Source organism: Pantherophis guttatus, chromosome 1, assembly GCF_059756535.1.
Source record: "Pantherophis guttatus breed Tessera chromosome 1, ASM5975653v1, whole genome shotgun sequence".
In the NCBI taxonomy this organism is placed as follows: Eukaryota; Metazoa; Chordata; class Lepidosauria; order Squamata; family Colubridae; genus Pantherophis; species Pantherophis guttatus.
Genome location: NC_142063.1, coordinates 155,238,077 through 155,258,032, shown reverse-complemented (window position 1 = coordinate 155,258,032; position 19,956 = coordinate 155,238,077). Strand labels below are relative to the sequence as shown.

Sequence of the window (19,956 nt, the reverse complement as noted above, 5' to 3'; positions counted from 1 at the left end):
GCATAGCATTTCTCAATTCTGTAAGAACCATCTTGTCTGTTTTGTATATTATCTTTTAGGCATGTAGTTATTCAGTCATTCTGAAAACTATACAATTGCTTTTAAGTCATGATTTCCTATCATTAATGTGAGTGTTTCAAACAAGGAGGGAAATGAATTTATGCTGGGTGATATGTGTGCAGGCCAGATTTTTCCTCTTAAATTCATGTGTAAAAGAAAATGTACTAAATGTTTGTTGATTTAGAGAAAGCATATCAAGAAGTGAACAGATGTGTAGAATTTTTTGCATCAACACAGAATTAAAGTTTGATGGTTGAATGTGATAAGAGTGGAAGAGCATGGAAAGCATGTGTGAGAATAAATGGAAAGTTAACAAATGTTTCAGCACTGAGCAGGGCAAAAGACATGGATGAGTGATGTTGTATAAAGTATTTCTGATCAAATAACTAATAAATATATAAATATATAGTATAGGTAAAAGTAAAGATTCCCCTTGAACATATTGTCATGGTAAATGTCTAACTACTACATCTCCCTGATCACCCGGACCTGCAAGGGTTAACTGACCACATATCCCATAACCCCTGTAACCACTCCTTACCTCTTTGCCCCTCCTCCTGGGTATAAAAGCTCCGACCACGTGGTCCACAGGGTATTCCAGATGTATACCTGAAAGAGAAAGGTACAAGGTCAGTGACCTCCAGTACCATTAAACCTATAATAAAGTTACAGAAAAGAAACGAAGTCTGTCTTTGAGTTATTGGGCTAGATCCAGCTTTTATCACATATGTGCTAGTCGTTCCCAACTCTAGGGGGCGGTGCTCACTCCGTTTCAAAGCCAAAGAGCCAGCGCTGTCCAAATACATCTCCATGGTCATGTGGCTGGCATGACTAACTGCCAAAGGCGCACGGAACACTGTTACCTTCCCACCAAAGGTGGTCCCTATTTTTCTACTTGCATTTTTTATCTGCTTTCAAACTGCTAGGTTGGCAGAAGCTGGGACAAGTAATGGGAGCTCACCCCATTACATGGCACTAGGGATTCGAACCACTGAACTGCCAACCCTTCAATCGACAAGCTCAGCATCTAAGCCACTGAGCCACCACATCCCAATAAAAAAATATATAGTATACAAGGAGACAAATTCCTTGTGTGTCTAATCACACTTGGCCAATAAAGTCTATTCTATTCTATTCTATTCTATTCTATTCTATTCTATTCTATTCTATTCTATTCTATTCTATTCTATTCTATTCTATTCCATTCCATTCCATTCCATCCCATCCCATCCCACCCCATTTCATTGTACTCTTTACCTGTACTACTGTTAGAAGGCTGGGGGAGTTAATATACAGACAATTCAATGTTGTCTGAGAATCTGACAATTTGCAGTGAATGTTAGGTAGATTGTATGATGCAACAAAGGTCTGAAAATTAGATGTTTCAAAACCAGGAAAATTGTCACAGGAAAAATGGAGTGAAGAATTGCAAGTTTTTCTAATGAAAAACTAGAATGAATAGATTAATTTGTGCACCATGGCAATTTTTTAAAAACTAAAGACAGGAACAGGGATGGAAACACTTCAAGATATGCAAATGCTGATGGAAAGATAGCGGGTAGTGATATGTTCTAAGGGAAGAGATATATAAATCAAGAGACACATAAATGTGGGAATGAGGTACATAAGAGGTAAATGTGGGAATGAGGTACATAAGAGGTATATATGGTAACAAGCAACAAGGTCAAGAATGAAAGAATACCAGTAAAATCAGTGACTAACGCTAAAAAAAATGAAACTTCTTTGAGGGCATATATAGAGAATGAATGAAAATAAATCATTAAACAAAGCCTGATGGAATAATAATGAGTCACAAATGAAGAGAAAACCAAGAAATGGCTGGAATGAATTGATAAGAAGATTAAACAGCTTGGAAGGCAATGTTATAAAGTGGTATATGGACTTGATCAAAGGAAGGATGATTTGCAAGAAATAATGAGGGTTGCTGGTGTATAGTGGATTTAGCTGTGTTTTTTTTTCTTTGCTTGCTTTTTCTGTTCTTTTCAGAATATTATTTATCCTTAAAAAGAGCAGTGTGATAGGTAGATGTGTATGCATTCATGTCTTGAAGTGATTACTTTCAGGTTTGAGGCATTCAGAATAGAAATATAGTATATAAAATTGCCTTATAGGAACATTAAGACTCAAATATAAAATATGTGAATGGGAAAGCATGGCATATGCTCTTTTTCTTCTTCTCCTTCCTAGCACCATCATGTTTAAATGTCTAGCTATTTGCCTACAGCAGCACCTCTGCAGCGAGAATCCTGCTAGATTTAAGCTGCTTTCTACAAAATTCAGAACACTGCATAAACCAGCCAAGACTCATAGACTTGAATAGATAAAACACAGGATTACACTACAAATCTTCAAATTCCAGAGTGCCTCTTAGCACTAATCAAATAGGCATTTTTCTTCCAGTTGTCCTTATGGACTATTTTCCTGAAAAAGCCCCTTGTCTTCCTACTTCATTCTCTGTTTTCCTCCATCATAGCAACAGTTTAAAAGGCTCAATTAAACCACATTCAGGGGCCTAAGCATCTTTTGTGAGTCGTCCTGGGATAGGATAGGAAAATTTGTGCTTTTCTGGTAGCTGATAAATGAAGATAGTGGAAGTTTGGCGTAATAGGGAGCTGCTTTGTTACTCTCGGTAATTAAGGCAGGGATGACACCCGAACATGGACAGGAAGTGGCAAATTGCGGTATGCTTTGTGTAAAAGACTGCCTTTAACTCTGCCTCATTGGCTCTCCTGGGAACTCATCATCTTCACTAAAAGTCAAAATGAGACTTGGTCTCTCCTCACCTTTCTTCCTAATACATATCTGCTTTATTAAAACTACATTTGTCAAAAGGCCCTAATTTGTATCAATGTGTGAGAGAAAAAAGGACATTCCTGGGCTTGAGATTTTTCCTTGGTTTTATAATAGAATTTTATATGTTCTTTCTCTGAAGTAAACTTGGTTGCCTTAAGTGGAGGTTACTCATAAATAACTCTATGTCAGATTACTATCCGAATCTTTAAACAGCACATTTCACACTCCCCTCAGATTCTTCTTCCATTGTTTGTGAAACGGTATATTGCTCCCCTCTCCCTTGATATATGAGATAAGCAAATGGTTGTTGATTTAAGTTTTTATCCCAAATATGTTACTTCTTTAATAGCTCTTTGTCTGGTCCATAATTTATCAGTGTCAGACTTTTTCATCTTTATTGCTGCATCATCTATTGCACTGGAAATCTATCTTTTAAAAGGAGCTTCTTGGATCTCCAATGCAGACATGGTAAATATATATTTTAAAGACTGTAACAGCAACCCAGTTCCACCCCTTACCTCCTACCCCCACCTCAAAAGAAACACGATTGGACTTTTCTTTTTATTTATTGGAGTGCTTTTCATCTCTTCCCCTTCTGTGCTATTTCTCTGCTTATTCTTCTAGACCGTTGCAAAATAAGTATCAAAGGTATCCTGGGTAATTAGCCATTACAGTACTGTCACTGAGGGTTCTGCAGTCAATACAGAGATAATTTGGGCAATGGTGAATGACAGTGCTGTCCAGAGTTTTGGGATAATCAAGGACACATCCAGATGCACTAGACATCTGTCAGACCCGTGAATCATTTCAAGGAGGTTCTGCATTGGCAGGCAATTCAAGCAGGGATCAGCATTCCATCAGCATTCAACTGCAGAGATAAGGACCGTCTCGCTAAAAGACTTCCGTTTGCCTTGTGCTGCAGAGAAGGATGCCCCACACTTTTTTGTGGCTGTGGTGGCTTGATTGCCTGGCTCATTCTTAACTAAAGAGGAGGGGCTCCTACTAGTTCTAGCATAAAGTTGGCAGGTGCTCCTGGTAACACCTGATTAATTTTCTAAGGGTCAGTCTGAACAACCACCCTCCTCTTCTGATAGCTTCAAGTGTGTTGGGACTTTAACATTTGGAATACCTGGCTTCTGGGAACAACAGGTATCTAGATATCAAAACATCTGCGGGGTGCTAATTGGGGGGAGTTGCTCCAAACACCTCTTGACCTCAGCTAAATTCATACATTGCTGTGATCATAATCTAATTTGCTTGATAACACATTGGGTCAATTCGGCCATTGTGATTTGTAAATCATGGTTCAAGGTTTGATGGTGCAGCTACCCAGTTGAGGTTCATTTGACAATCATAGTTAAGCAAATATACCCAGCCCTTTTCCTGCAGTAGCCTGGAGTTAATATAGACCAGATTAAAGCTCATTAGAAAAGTATTGGGGGGGGGGAGATTGCACAATATTTGTGGAGTGTGATGGTGGGTAACAGTGTTTAAAGCATGCAATATGGATTCATACATAATACTGCAACATGTCTGATTTTTCTTTAGCATGTTTTACGGTTGAAGTTGGTAAACTTGATTCATGGCTTAATATGTTGTGTGAATCCAGTTATTATTTTAAAAATATTTTGTTTGCTCATGTTTATTCATATTTGTTGATGTGTGTGTATGATTTGTTCCTGCTTCAGGTACTCTGGGTAGTTTAGGGTAATAAAACAAAGTGTCAACCAAATCATAGGAGTGTAATTTTGAATAAGCATGCTAAAGATTATATTGTCTGTATTTTAACCAGTTTTATTTTGTTGTCCAATTTGGGAGCCTTCAAACTGAAGAGCAGCCTTCTGTTGTTATTTCCTCAACTGTAATATTATACAGAACCACTATACAATAAAGAAACTGGTAAATAATTTAAAATCAGGATTCTGCTTGTTTAAACTAAAATAGATCAAAAGGCTTAAACCGATCTTTACTTTACTTCATCAGAGACAGAATAACAGAATGCCACTGGTTGTCTTCTAAAGCTCGTTCTTACAAGAAACAACATAAAAATTGTCATAACATGGGAATCAGACCTACAACAATCCCAGATGACTACTTTAGTCCCACATAACACAGCATAACACAGGCCCCGCATATTCACATACAAAAGTAAAGGTGCTTTCACTTGCTCTTCTTCCTTTGTGATATATGCCATCATCTGATAATCTTCTGAAATCTACACTGGACAGACAGGTCAGATTTGGCATAAAATAATTAATGGCTGCAACTTTGATATCAAGACACAAAACAAGGACAAAGTAATATCAGAACATTTTAATACCCCAGGAAAACTCACAGATTTCAAAATTGCCATTTTAGAAAACGGAACTATGCCAGTATCGTAGAACAACAGACTGCTGAACTCACATATATCAAAAGGTTTCAGGCTGTCCCAAAAGTTTTTAACGAACACAATGGGCTTTTAACACATTACTTTTATTAATTAATGAAGTTCTTGAAATCTCTCTCCCATGTAACTTCATTTGCTTAACCATCCTTACTTTCCCATTTCCCTCATCACATTTCAAAGCCTACTTCACTTTTATCACTCCATCCATCTGGTGAAAGCTTATGCCTTTAAATGAAATCCATTAGTCAGAAAAGATGCTACCACCAGATTCTTCATGGTTTGGGGTTACCATAGACTAACACAGGGTTACTTAAAGAACTTGTGTTTGATTTCTAATAAAGATCAACCCTTATTAACTTGATCACCCTTCTCTTGCATGATTTTAACTCCTTGGAGGCATGCCAGCATGTCAACTGCTCAGCATTCTGGGAATTGAAGTATTCACATCTGAAGAGGGCCTATCTCAGGAAAGACTGATATAATAGAATTGTTAATGAAATAATGAAAAGGTTTGGTGAATAGTTCTGTTGGAAAATCCACTACAAAGTAAGATACTCATACTCAAAGTATGAATTTTATATTCATATAAACTTTAAAAGACAGTGATTTCCTGTTTACTAATTTCTTAGCCATACAAAGAAACTTTCAATGTGTTTCAGATCCTATACACAATGCTACTGTAAAACTGTAAGAGAAAGATCTTCCTTTTTTCCTATTGGCCATGTAGAGTATGGGTGCTTTTCATGGGCACCAATCAGTGGTGGGTTTCAAAAAATTTTACTACCGGTTCTGTGGGTGTGGCTTGGTGGGAGTGGCAGGGGAAGGATACTGTAAAATCTCCATTCCCATCCCACTCGTGGGGAAGGTTACTGCAAAATCCCCATTTCCTCCTAATCAGCTGGGAATTGTGAGGCAGAGAATAGATGGGGGCGGGGCCAGTCAGAATTTTTACTACCAGTTCTCCGAACTACTCAAAATTCCCGCTACTGGTTCTCCAGAACTGGTCAGAACCTGCTGAAACCCACCTCTGGCACCAATGCTGAAAAAGAAAGGATAACTTTTTCCTTCTTTATAATCCTTTGTTAATGCCACCTAACATATATACTAATTACATGTTGCACATGACATTACTAGGGATCTAAAATAATACCTGAGTTTACACCCCAAGCTGTTATTTATGAATCAAGATTTGTTGAGTTGAGTACAATTGACAAAGCTACGGATCACACTATAAGACATTCATCCTGGTATGCAAAGCAGAATGTCTAGGTTCACAAAGCACAAAGCCACAAAAAGCAACCCACGTTTTGCATGCGCACCATCTTTAAAACAACCAGCCTATGAGTATAAGGGAAATGATCCTCCTGCTCCAAATTCGCTGGAAGGGTCTCATCAGGTTTCTAGTTCTGATTCCTGATTGCATCTGGACCTGGACTCTGCCAACAATGAGACTGACCAGACACATCTTTAGGTCTGCTCTGTGAAGAAGATTAGCTCATCAGCTGGGCTCTAAAATTGAACAGAAGCAGAAAGAAAGGAACCGAGCATATGCACTGGGATCAGTCCATGCACTTAATGTTTGGGAAGTAGCGTAGCCATTTGAACACCATCATCATCTGCCTGAAAGCCAATTACATTATAATTGCTCCCAGAATGAAGCTGATAACAGAAGTGACATGGAATTGGGAAGAGAACTGCACTTGTCCCAGCATCACAATGATGCCGGCGATTCCATTTTCGGTTCTTCCCATGATGGACTATAAGTAATGTAATTTGAGTACAAATACTGAGAAAAAAATGCCTTACTGTTCCCAGGACGCATTGTCCATCGCCCCAGAACTTTTAGCACAGCAGTGTAATGAGCCACTGTACATCATTTAAACCGAGGATAAAATATAATGCAAGTGTAATTCGGTGAAATTCCACCCATCCAAAATATTAATTGTGCAAATTAAAATGATGCCATTTAGAAACTGGTTTGCCATCTTTCCAAATTAGACTTTGGCCATTAGAAAAATTCCTGTCTAGTCTGTCTCCCAATTCATGCAAGCATGTCCATTGTTTTTCCTTCAGCAGCAACCAGGGACAGGTTTTGATCAACAGAATCACACAACACCAAGCAATAGGACATTAAGATGTGGGGAAATCTTGGTAGAAATGTGATCTTGGACTGCAGCTGATGTTGTGCAATCCCAGGCTTGCTGAATGAATGGTACCCACCAAAAGAAAAATCAAAGGGATCAGATCAGTGGTGGGTTTCAAAAATTTTTACTACTGGTTCTGTGGGTTTGGCTTGGTGGGCATGGCATGGCTTGGTGGGCATGGCTTGGTGGATGTGGCAGGGGAAGGATACTGTAAAATCTCCATTCCCACCCCACTCCAGGGGAAGGTTACTGCAAAATCCCCATTTCCTCCCGATCAACTGGGACTCGGGAGGCAGAGAATAGATGGGGGCGGGGCCAGTCAGAATTTTTACTACCAGTTCTCTGAACTACTCAAAATTTCTACTTCCGGCTCTCCAGAACTGGCCAGAACCTGTTGAAACCAACCTCTGGAGCAGATGACATTGGTCCCTAAATATCTACAGGGCCAAAGATTGTTGTGGCCCGTCAGCAGCCTGTGCAGCTAGTAGCTGATTCCAACAGCGAGGAGGCTGGTGTGATGATGCGCCAGCAGCCTGTGCAGCTGGCACTCGAGTCAGACAATGAGGAGGCTGGAGAAGATGTGGTGCCAGAGGCGGGGATTCAGCCAGGGCCTTCAGAACCTCCAGAAGCTCCCATAAGTGAAGAGGAAGAAGAGGAGGAGCCTCTTCTTGATGCACGAGCATGTAGAGCTGCCAAAAGGCAGGAGTGGCTCCTCAGGAGGAGGAGCATATTCCTTTGCATCTTGATTCCAGAAACGTCTGATCGGCTCTTGCTCCTTTCTTATCAGTTTGCCTGCAAATTGCTTCTGGGCATTCTGCCAACCACAGTAAGATTACAGTTAACCTGAAATACTGTGCTTCAGAATTGAGTTATTATTCTTTGGTTTCTTGTCAGCTGTTAATGAAGTTAAATTGTTCAGAAAAGACTGATTTAAACTGTACTTGTGTTCGAACAACTACTAAGAAAACTCATTAGCAGTCCTTAATTAGTAAACTAAGGTTTGTACGGACCTTGTGTGTGCTGCGTTCTTTGGGGTCCATAGCTGGGGCAGAAAAAAGATAAAGCATCTTAGCTGCTCTAACAGACAGGACCAGAACCAATGGGTGAGTTAGCAAGACATCAGGTAAAATATCCTAACGTTAAGAGCTAATTTCATAGCAGTATTTGAGGTGGCAATATTTTTCAACAATACTTAGCCAAACACCATAGGCCTCATTGTTTTTATCAAAATGACAAAAGCAATGTTGAGTTCTCATGGTTCAAGCTGTACTGCTCTGGTATACTAGTGACGTCACAATGCTTATACATAGGGGCGGAGCTTGCATTGCATTGGCACAATGTTATTTTTTACCTCGCCCTAATCCCAGCCCCAACCCTTCTGCAAAGGTTTGACAGCCATCACTCAAAAATGACATTTTTTTTCTCTTTAAACTGCTGGTCTTAGATAGAAGGGATAAGGCTGGTTCATCTTGAAAGCCCTTTCCTTCCTTCTGGTAGGAAAATGGAGCTTTACATAATAAAGATTATGTTTTCTACATATATGCTTTAATCAGTATTTCTTAACCGTAACAACATCAAGAAGTCTGGATGTCAACTCCCAGAATTGCCTGGCTGGCTGGGAATTCTGGGAAATGAACTCCACATTGTCATGGTTGTCCCAAAGTCACTTTTCCAAAAGGCTTTCTTGGTTTCTTCCTTGAAAATGTTTCCCTTCTCATCCAAGAAGCTTCTAAAATTCAGTTCATTCTTGGATGCGACGGGAAACATTTTCAAGGAAAAAAACAAGAAAGCGGTTAATTTTTGGAAAAGCACCTTAGGGACAACTATGACCTGGGTGATTGAGAATCTCATAGACACAAAGTCCACACATCTTAAAGATGCCAAGGTTGAGAAACACTGGCCTAAATAAAATAAGTTTGCAGTTAAAGAATTTATTTTACAAAAAAAAAAAAATCAAAAACAGTTTAACATGAATTTAGAGCTTTCAGGAGCAAGGAAGCTTCTATCATTCTGTTCACATATCACATTAAACAATATATTGTAATAATGTATTATGTCTCCTATTTGTTTAACTGATTTCTCATTACTTTTCCTCTCATGATAACAAGCAATAGGATGCAGGAACGAGCCCACCTGATAAGCAACATAGTTAAATAATATGGAAGTTGTATCTGTGATGTTTATTCTGTGATGACTTATTTACAAACTATATCATTCTATTTCAGCAAACCTTATGTTTCCCATTCTTTAAGTGCATAGAAGATAGACCATGATCTGCCAAAAAAGTTTAAGAAAACCCAGTAAAGACCCATTAACTCCTCATGTGGAAATACAACAAAGATGTTATCTAATGGCCTAATCACAATAAAAAAAAACTGAATAGGGAATAAATGTAAACCATATGAACTAGATTTTCAGATTTTAGGCACATTGGAATGATACATGTTACTTATTAGCCTGGTCCAAAGATAATGCTTAATCGTAACATGATCTCTTTGTTTCCAACATCAGGCAATTAATGGAAGGCTGCTATGGTGTGTTTAGCATGCCATGATTGGAAAAGAATGGCTTTTCCTATGAGTCAAGCCTAAATCAAAACTATTTCAAGTGCCACATCTTGCCAATATTTCCTAATTCTTCTTGGCACCACCAAGATGGTATTCAGGTTATTTATTAACCTTAAATGCTAGCTTTTAGGGAAGAGTATTAAATTTGTCTTCAACTTAAGCTCAACCCCTTAAATAAGCACATAATGTGTGGGAGGAGAATCTTTAAAGAGATTTGTTGAAGTGATTTATTTGTTTTCAAGACAAGATAACATTCATAAAAAAACATATATGCTTCACTTCAAAGAATCTTTTAAAGTAACCTTTGATCAACTATAGTGCAGATAAGCTATTTAGTTAATTAAAATGGAGGAGGAGCTGCATAGTCAAGTTCAAGGGCAAGATTTGGATCTTCTAGTTGAGATATTCATTAATTCACAAAAAAACTAATAGCAGGGAATTGTATTCTCAGAGGATGGTCTCATTAAACGATTTCCTTCTTCAGATGCTTATATTCCAAGTACTATTCTGCCTGAACACCAAGATTAAAAAAATACTGGCTGTCATCCCAAGTTATTAAGCTGGGAAAACTTCCACAGAAGTAATTCTCAATAAATTCATTTAGGATCTGGTTGTGGTTTTAATATGATTTAGAAATTAACAACTAGATAATAAACTCATCTGGATTGCATCTGTTTCTCATGCTCTACATCCCATAGTTCTTAATTTTTGATATTATTGATGAGTCTCCACTCACTGTAATAATATAAAATAATATTACGTACACAAAAAATGTAAAATCACAATTGGTGGTTCTTTAGCTGGTATTGGCCTTCATGCACACTGAGTTCTTCACAAGAACTTAGGATGTTGCTATGTATCAATGTAGTATATTATATGTGCAGATCCAAGCACTGTGGCTTTTTGTAATTCACAGATGGACATTTTGTCAATGCGCAGATGTTCTCAGTACTGTCCAAGATTGTTGATATGGCACCCAGTGTGCCAATAACCACTGGCACCACCATAGCCAGTTTATGCCATAATATTTCAATTTCAATGTTCAGATCTTGATACTTTGTGATAGTCTCCAATCTTTTGTCTTCTATTCTACTATCCCCTGGTATTGCTACATCAAATTATCCAAATTTTTTTCTTTCTAATCAGAATTAAATATGGTGTATTATACAGCAAGACTTTAACCATACATATTTTGAAATACAAGTAGTATTTCAAAATAGTAGTAATGGTAAACGTATACAGGTCCTTTATTTGAAGTCAGGCAGCATCATTGATTTAAGACTCAAAACTTTATGCAAACTCAGAAAATTGAGTACAGTAATTCAGTAAACATGTTAAATGTGTCCTATAAAGTAATCTATGGATATTCATGAATTTGCTCTTGACATAAATCTTTTTAAAATAATGGGATTTATTCATCACTAATAATGTATCTGATTTAAGTTAATTTCTTCTAAATATAATTAAGTCTGGATCCAATGCAAAGAACATACTCAAAGAAAAGTAGTACATTTTCAATGCAATCCTGTACATCAGTAGTGGGTTTCAAAAATTTTTACTACCGGTTCTGTGGGCATGGCTTGGTGAGCGTGGCATGGCATGGCTTGGTGGGCGTGGCTTAGTGGGCGTGGCAGGGGAAGGATACTGTAAAATCTCCATTCCCTCCTCATTCCAGGGGAAGATTACTGCAAAATCCCCATTTCCTCTTGATCAGCTAGGACTTGGGAGGCAGAGAATAGATGGGGGGTGGGGCCAGTCAGAATTTTTACTACCGGTTCTTCGATCTCCAAAACTGGTCAGAACCTGATCTCCAAAACTGGTCAGAACCTCTGCTATACATGTCTACTCCATGCTAAGTGACACTAGATTCACTTGGCCCTCTCTAATTTAGGATTGCAGTCTAAATAACAGAGTTCTCCGGGTGAATTGCCCTGAGAATAAAACAGAACCTCCTGAATTCAAAAGCCTACACATAGTGGGAAACATGAGGAGTTGAGACTCCAATGAGTCCACCAAGTGTAGATGACTCAGGATAACACACCAGAAAAGGTGCTAGAATACAAGGAAGAGCTGCTTTTAAAGTAAACCTGGGTTTATTTGGGGAGGATAGCCAGTTGTGAGGAACCTGCCTGCCTACATTACTCCATTGCTCATCAGAGCAAACTCAGTCAGTTTGATGGGCTAAGTTGTTGACTCCTTCTCCCTGACCACTCTGTGGATATCTCCCTTGAAACTATATGCTCTGTAGGATAGGACAATAAGCCAGAGAGAATCTAGGCACCATTCTTCTGCTTGTCTCTGCTTGGTTCTGCTGCCAAGGATTAAGACCTCAGAGGCTGGCAGATCATTAGCCTAATAATCAAGCTAACAACATAAGAGGCATAGCCTGCAACTGGCTGGATTTGGAATAATGGCAATGTACCAGTCCTTCTTTGGGATTGAAGTGCCATTTAACATGTTTGGGAATCTATTACTTTAGGCTACCACTCTGGAATTTATTTCAGAGTTTGATCTGGTTTGTTTACTTCAGTTATAATTCCATTCTCTGGTGGTCTTTTGACTTGCTATGAGACCCAGTTTAGAGTAGTGGTTAAGGCACTGGGGGGGGGGGTTTGAGCTGCTGGGTGACCTTGGGCCCATTCACTTTCTCAGCCCCAGGAAGGAGGCAAGGGCACACCACTTCCAAAAAAATCTTGCCACGAAAGCTGCAGAGATTAATCCAGGCAGTCACCAGGAATCAATACTGACTTGAAATCACACACACACACACACACACACACACATACACAATTATACCGTTCGTCTGTGTATGATATCTCTGTAAACTATCTCTCCACTCTGTAGGCAATGCAATAATCATGGACTTAAAAAATAAATAAAGATTAGGAGAAAAATCATAGAATTCACTGATTACTCTTTTAAAGAAATAGAAGAAAATGGTTACATTAAGTCCTGAAATCAACTGTAGAAACTATGCATGTGCATTTTGTTATTTTCAATTGGTCTTTATGAAAACTATAAAGAAGAGTTCTAGTATAAAGCACATCAATTGTATGACAGATTAGATTGTGAGGGATGTCAGTTTTCCAAAAATTTGATTTTCAAGCATTAAAGATCGCAAGACATTCTGAAAGATTTGAGGACAGAATGTTACATTTGATTCCAGTTTATACAAAAAGATGACATTTTGGGATAATTCTAACAATGAAAGGCAAATGCTTTTTTGGAGTATTTGGGCAAATATGGTACCGTGTGAATGTGGCCATATATAGTAAAGCATGATATTGAGAAAGCAACATTTACAAATATTCAGCTTGGAGAAAGCAAGACAAATAAATAAATTTGTCAAGAAGACCAATAGGGATTCATTTCCTTCATCTGTGGATTACAGCACCTCCCACCACAAGAAGCAACTTGTCCTTTTGATCTTTCTTAAATTTATAAGATTTTGGTTTAGACTTTGGTTGGATTATTTAATGAATTATTTACTTGGATGATAACAAGATATTTCTCTCAACCGCTCTGAATTAGCTGTATCTTAACAATATATATTTAATCGTCTTGTGTTCTTAACAATCCTTTGTTTTCCCTTTGCTATGTTCTTAACAGCAAATATGAACATGTTCCTTTCAAACACTAGCTGAGTTGGGTTGTGTTCTCTTCATGCTTTCTATCAGCCTTTATGGCTTGTGCTTAGCTGCCACTCAGACTTCGGTGACAAGCCTCTGACCTTGTCTCACTTCTCATGCCTTTAGGTCCTGAAGCTGACATCTGATACCCTTTCCACACTCATCTAACATTGAATATCCTGTCCCACATTTATAATAGCTACACATGTGTGGAGGTATATATGTCAACTTTATTTCAGTGTAGGCATTTTGGCCTTGACATATCACATCTTGCAGGGGTGACACTCCTCTGTTTGCAGTTACTGGTTTCTATAGTCTCTACGACTTTAAATAGTAAAAAAAAACATACTTAATATTATGATGACGATGATGATTAGTCTGGCGAGAGTTAAGTGTAAAAAAATTTAAATAAATATACATTAATCAATTAAAATATTTGTTTTACATTTTAAAAAGTGTATATGTATGCAAAGATCTATTAACTATTTCTCCAGTGCCTCATAATCAGAGCTGAACTGATGATTATCAAGTTTTGATGTGAGTTATTACTTACTGTTGTTAATAGATCAAAATTCAATCCATTCATCTAACAGTTTCCAGAAACCAGTTATACTAATGCAGGGGTGTCAAACTCAATTTCATTGAGGGCCGCATCAGGGCTCTGTGGTTGACCTCGGGGGGCCGGGCAGGCATGGCCCACTGGGTGGGTGTAGCCAACTGGGTGGGCATGGCCAGTTTGATGCCACTCACTGGGTGTGGCTGACTGGGTGGGCACGGCTAGCTTGACGTCACTCACTGGGCATGGCTGACTGGGTGGGTGTGGCTGACTGGATGGGCATGGCCAACTGAGTGTACATGGCCAGCTTGATGCCATTCACTGGGTGTGGCTGATTGGGTGGGTGTGGCTGACTTGATGGCCGTGGCTGACTGGGTGGGCGTGGCCAGCTTGATGCCACTCCCCAAACTGTTGTTTCCTCTTTGCACTAGGTAGACCGGGCCGAAGCCATGTTGGCCCAATGTTTCCTCTTCACATTGGATAGACTGGGCTGAAGTGACGCGGCCGGCCCCTTACATTTTCCAGGCCAGCCCTGCAGGCCAGATCCGACCACATTGTGGGCCAGATCCAGCCCACGGGCCTTGTGTTTGACACCCCTGTACTAATGGATCATCTCAACATCCTTTTCCCTTCTATTACATCAAGTTATTTTGCTTGTATAGAATCTATTGCTAACAGGATCGTTGTTTAACTTAATTGTATCCTATCAGTGTCAACTGCTGGTTTATTCGGGCTTCCTCTTCTACCCAGTAGCGCCAAAGGCCTTCATAATCTGCAGTGGCTGAATCCAGATCATATTTTTAGCAGAGAGAACAGGAAGGTGGTATCACATTTCTCCTGTTCGATTACAAAAAAAAAAGCCCCCTGCTCCCCACATTAATAGAACTACTGCACCCCACCGTCTTTTTCTATACAAAGCTTTGGAATGTATTACAACTTCAAATGAAATGGCCCTGGAGTTACCATGCTACAAAACTGAGACACAAGTGTTGTGGCCCGCCAGTGGCCTGCGTGGATCATGGCTGATCCCAACAACGAGGAGGCTGGTGTGGTGTTGTGCCAGCAGCCAGCGCTCGCATCGGACAGCAAGGAGGCTGAAGAGGATGTGGTGCCAGAGGCAGAGACTCAGCCAGGGCCTTCAGAACCTCCAGAGGCTCCTTCAAGTGGAGAGAGCAAAGTGGAGGAACCTCTTCTCAATACTTGAGCATGCAGGGCTGCCAAAAAGGCAAGAGTGGCTACTCAGGAGGAGGAGGTGTCCTCGAGAATAAGGCTTGAGGATAATTGGCCACTCCCTTAGCCTATTTAAGTCACACGTCTTTAGTAAGTTTCTTGCGGAAACAACTTGTAATTATCATCAGAGCATTTTTGGAAAAGTCTTATCATATCTTGTTTTCTGGGCTGGTTGCCAACCTTTGCCGGACTTTGGTTTATTCTTGCTACTTAATAAATTTGATAAGGACCATTGGTGTGTGTCAATATCCTCGGGAATCCGGAGCTGGGGCAGAACAACAAGGAAGGACTTGCTATCCTTTGTTCATATATTCCATTTCTAATGTGATCAGTCGTTTTCATGCAGTGAAACCACATTGATATTTTATTCAAATATTAATTTGTGACAAGTAAAGGTCAGAATGGGTGGAACAGCAAAATTGTGGCATCATCAAAGTGAATAGGGTTACAGATTTTTTGCTTCCCCTCTCCAAGCTTTATTTGTGGGGCAAAGGAACTTTGGAGTTTTTTGTGGGGGGGAGGGAAGGGCAGAGGTCAAGTTAAAGCTAATACACTGTTGGGTATCTGCAGCCTAGTGAAGGTTATCATATTTTGGCTACAAAAATCCAATAGATGACATCTAAACGTTTTCTTCCATCTAATACTGAAGCTGTTCAGATGTTTGGGTTTGTTTTTTGGGGGGGCAACCTAGTTCAATGTCTCTGATACAGGTCATCCCCATCTTACAACTGCCATTGAGCCCAGAATTTAGGTTGCTAAGTGAGAAATTTGTTCAGTAGTTTTGCCCCATTTTACAACTTTTCTTGCCACATTTGTTAAGTGAATCATGGTAGTTGTTAAAATGGTAACATGGTTATTAAGTGAATCTGGCTTCCCCATTGACTTTGCTTGTCAGAAGGTCATAAAAGGTGACCCTGGGACACTGCAACCGTCATAAATATGAACCAGTAGTCAAGCATCTGAATATAAATCACGCGAACATGGGGATGCTGCAATGGTCCATACGTGTAAAAAATGGTCATAAGTCACTTTTTTCAGTGCTGTTGTAACTTTGAACGGTCACTAAATGAATTGTTGTAAATCGAGGACTACCTGTAATGTTTATTTTGGAAACAGACTTAACCAGCCCATTAAAAAGAAAAAGATGGACTGGAAAAGAAATGGTAAAGAATGAAAATCACTTCAACCGTGTTTGTTTGTTTGTTTGTTTGTTTGTTTGTTTGTTTGTTTGTTTTTTAAGAAACAAGGGCTTGGGGCTATCCAATATGGTGACGACACTTCCTTATTTTGGCTTGCCTTAGCAACCTTGTTCTTTGTTATTTAGCACAAAAGGAATCCCTAAAATGGCGCAAGTCTTCAAAATGGCATAGCAAGCTGTGACTAAAGGGAGCCTCTGTTAACTTGACTTAGAAAAGATTAATAGTCCTTGAAGATGATTAAGATGTGAAAGGCACAATTTACTGTCTGTTTGAAAGGTTAATTTCAAAATGGCAGCTTCCTCAACCACAAACAAATTGCAGCCACTCCCCCCCCGCCCAGTTTTTGGCATGCAGATGGCTTTGAAGTCCAACCTCAGAAGCCGCTTGCAGGCTTTTAGCTGTATCGGTAGGTCTTGAGAGGAAGTTCTTAGACTTTCCCTGATCCAGGTGGGTCATAAAAACTGAAGGGATGCCAGTCCCTTAAAGTTAATAGCTGAAGAACTACAGCCCAGGGGGAAAAAATCCTTCAGAGAGGTCTCCCTGGGTGTATATTTCAGTCAGCCATCTTCACGGAAGTGCTAAAGTGGCCATTTTCTGAAGAAGCCAGCCCTTCTTCAGAAGAAGAAAAGAAAAAGGATTTATCCATGGTTGGCCTACCGGGGGTTGAAAAACTCAATAAATTGCGTGTTGGTGGGTGTCATACATTGGCAGTTGTGACGCATATTTTGAGTAACAGGGAGCCACAGCATAGGGGTGAAAGAGCCACATGTGGCTCCAGAGCTGCAGGTTGCTGACCCCTGGCTTAGAACTAAGGAGGGGAAAAAAACCCACAGAAAAACAGTGCATTCTTATACAAACATCCCAAATAAAATTGAACACAATATATACCCTTTAGGTCCTCAGAGATGAGAAGGAAAGCATAGATGGAAAGTACAGATTTACAAAACTAAATATGGCAAAACTTTCATTTAACCAACCTCTGTTTAGCAGACTTCAGATAGAGTCCGTCATCCTGCCCTCCACGCCTTCTTCTAAACAACAGCCAAGTTCCTTGCATCTGAAAACATCCAGACAAGGCATTTAAACTTAGGTTAATTTAATGACATCTGCGGTGATTTCCATCATTTATGTAATGACTGCATTACGCAAATGACATTATTCTGTATTTAATGGTCACTTGAGAGGAACAGACACTCCTTCCCCAAGTGATCCATTAAAATGAGCTTTCACTGTACTTACATATTTTTAGTTCCACTCTTACCACTGTCACAATAATACCATCAGGATCACACTATAAGAGGAAAGGGAGGAGGGTGAATTTTCCTGCACCCGGGATAGAATGCTTATTTTAAGATGATGCTTCTTGTGACATTCCTATGCATCGTATAAAAATGAATCAAACACATTTTGTGTTTCAGGCATAAAACACTGAATTATTATTAATCATCCAAAATGAACGTAACCAGACCTAGCACCCATGCTTTAAAAAAGCCCAGTGCTTTCAAAATGTCCACTTGCTAGGTAAATTTGCCCCTAGTATGATAAAATTATAATACTGTATATGCACCACCTAAAGGATTTCATCTGTGCAAGTCCTGCTGTAGCAACTCAAGACTTTGCTGGTAGACGTTTGAGAAACTGAATCTTACTACAGTAAATATTTTAAAACTTGCTTCTCCTCCCAATTAATCTACAGGGTAATTATGTGCTTCCTTATTCAAGTACATCCCTTATTAACACTACTTTCTGAGAGCTTAATTGCCACCGCAGTAATATGGGATAGCAATCCCTTACATAAATACATGATTATTATGTACAGTCACTTATCTGTGAACAGGCTGTGCTCCTATTTTCCTTAATTAAGGATACAAAGAGCTCCTTCATCTTTGCATATTCCCTTGCTAGGACATTGATACTCATTATTTCCTAAGCCCGAACACTGAGACTGTGTCAAGAATGCATCCATCACTATCCCACTTAAGAGTCAGCGGATTTTTTTTTTTGACCGCGTCAGCAGTTTGGCAATTTGCAATTTCTGTATGTCTGACGTGTGTTTTTATTATTGGTGAAGATCACTCTCCACTACCAAGATCATGAGAATGATTCCTCAGTTGCTCTCTTCAGCAGTCTAACCTAATGACAGTAATTAACAGCTTGTGATTAGCAGCCACTCCAGAAAGTGCTTGAATGCTAATTTGCTGCAACTAATATGTGGTGCTTCTGGGTAATGAGAACTGCACTACAGGTTCACAGGGAAAGTACTTTCCTTTTCAGCATTTAATCATACAAATGATCCTTATTTAATCATTTCACCAGTAAACCTGAATTTAGGGCATTTGTTTTTTTCTGCTGTTATGTTCCAGGCTGCAACAAGAAAAGAAGCCACAACCCACTGAGAATGTGGAAGAATGTAGATGCTGACTTTTGAGTGGCTAAAACCAATTCACAACACTTCTCTTGCAAACTGCTGCTTTTTCGACCCTTTGTCCAGCTGAAGGTTTTGAAGAAGCCTTTTGAAGGAAGCCATTTGCTTTGCATCCTTGTAAAATTTCTACTTCAATTTTTCAGTTTTGGACATCCACTGTCATAGGAAGAAAAGAAGCGAAGAGAAAGAATTTTACCTCATACTTTAGTAAGAATACAGAATTACGCTACAAGAGTTACTAACATAGTTCACAGGTTATATACTTAAGCTTTTGCATGTTTTAACAATGGTTTATTGAACAAACTAGGAGTTGTGTTGCTTTTTTTTTTACCTGCCTCTAGCATTAAAGTCTCCTGTTTGAAATATTTTTGCTCGCTGTGTCCATAAATTGATCAATATCCTTGCTATTCACAGATGTAACTGCCAATCATGGACTGATAACACTGACCAGGGGTCAGCAACCCGCAGCTCTGGAGCCGCATGTGGCTCTTTCATCCCTCTGCTGCGGCTCCCTGTTGCTGGTCAGCTCCACAATCGATAGGGCTTTCGGTTAGGACAAGTAGAGGAAAAAGGATGCCACGCTAGGAGGAGACTCTATGGTGGGGGAACCGGACTTCCGGTCAGCAGAGAAAAAAGGATGCCGCACTAGAAGGAGACTATGATGGGGGAACCAGACTTCCGGTCGGCTCCAGAATTGAATGGGGGCTTCTGGTTAGGACCTTTGTGGCTCTTTGAGTGTTTAAGGTTGCCGACCCCTGCACTAACCCTAACTGATGGGGGGGAGGGAGGTGAGTAGAAACCTAAACAAGCAAACATAATCAACAGATGTGCAAAACTCATGGGATAGCAAAACAGGAACAAGAGTCCAAACTAGAGTCAATCCTGCAGATGAAAAAGATAACCATGGACAGTTTCTCTAATCCTTGCTTTGTTTTTCCCTGTA

The 19,956-nt window shown here is 39.5% G+C and overlaps 1 long non-coding RNA gene across 1 annotated transcript in view; it reads left to right on the top strand.

Annotated features, from left to right (window-relative positions):
* The window catches only part of LOC117674861 (uncharacterized), a 39,726-nt gene extending 20,409 nt beyond the window's left edge, over positions 1–19,317 (top strand). Inside the window, exon 2 of the long non-coding RNA XR_004594022.3 lies at positions 18,952–19,317. This is a non-coding gene — a long non-coding RNA (uncharacterized LOC117674861). The remainder of the gene's footprint in view (positions 1–18,951) is intronic.
* Positions 19,318–19,956: the final 639 nt, after the last annotated feature.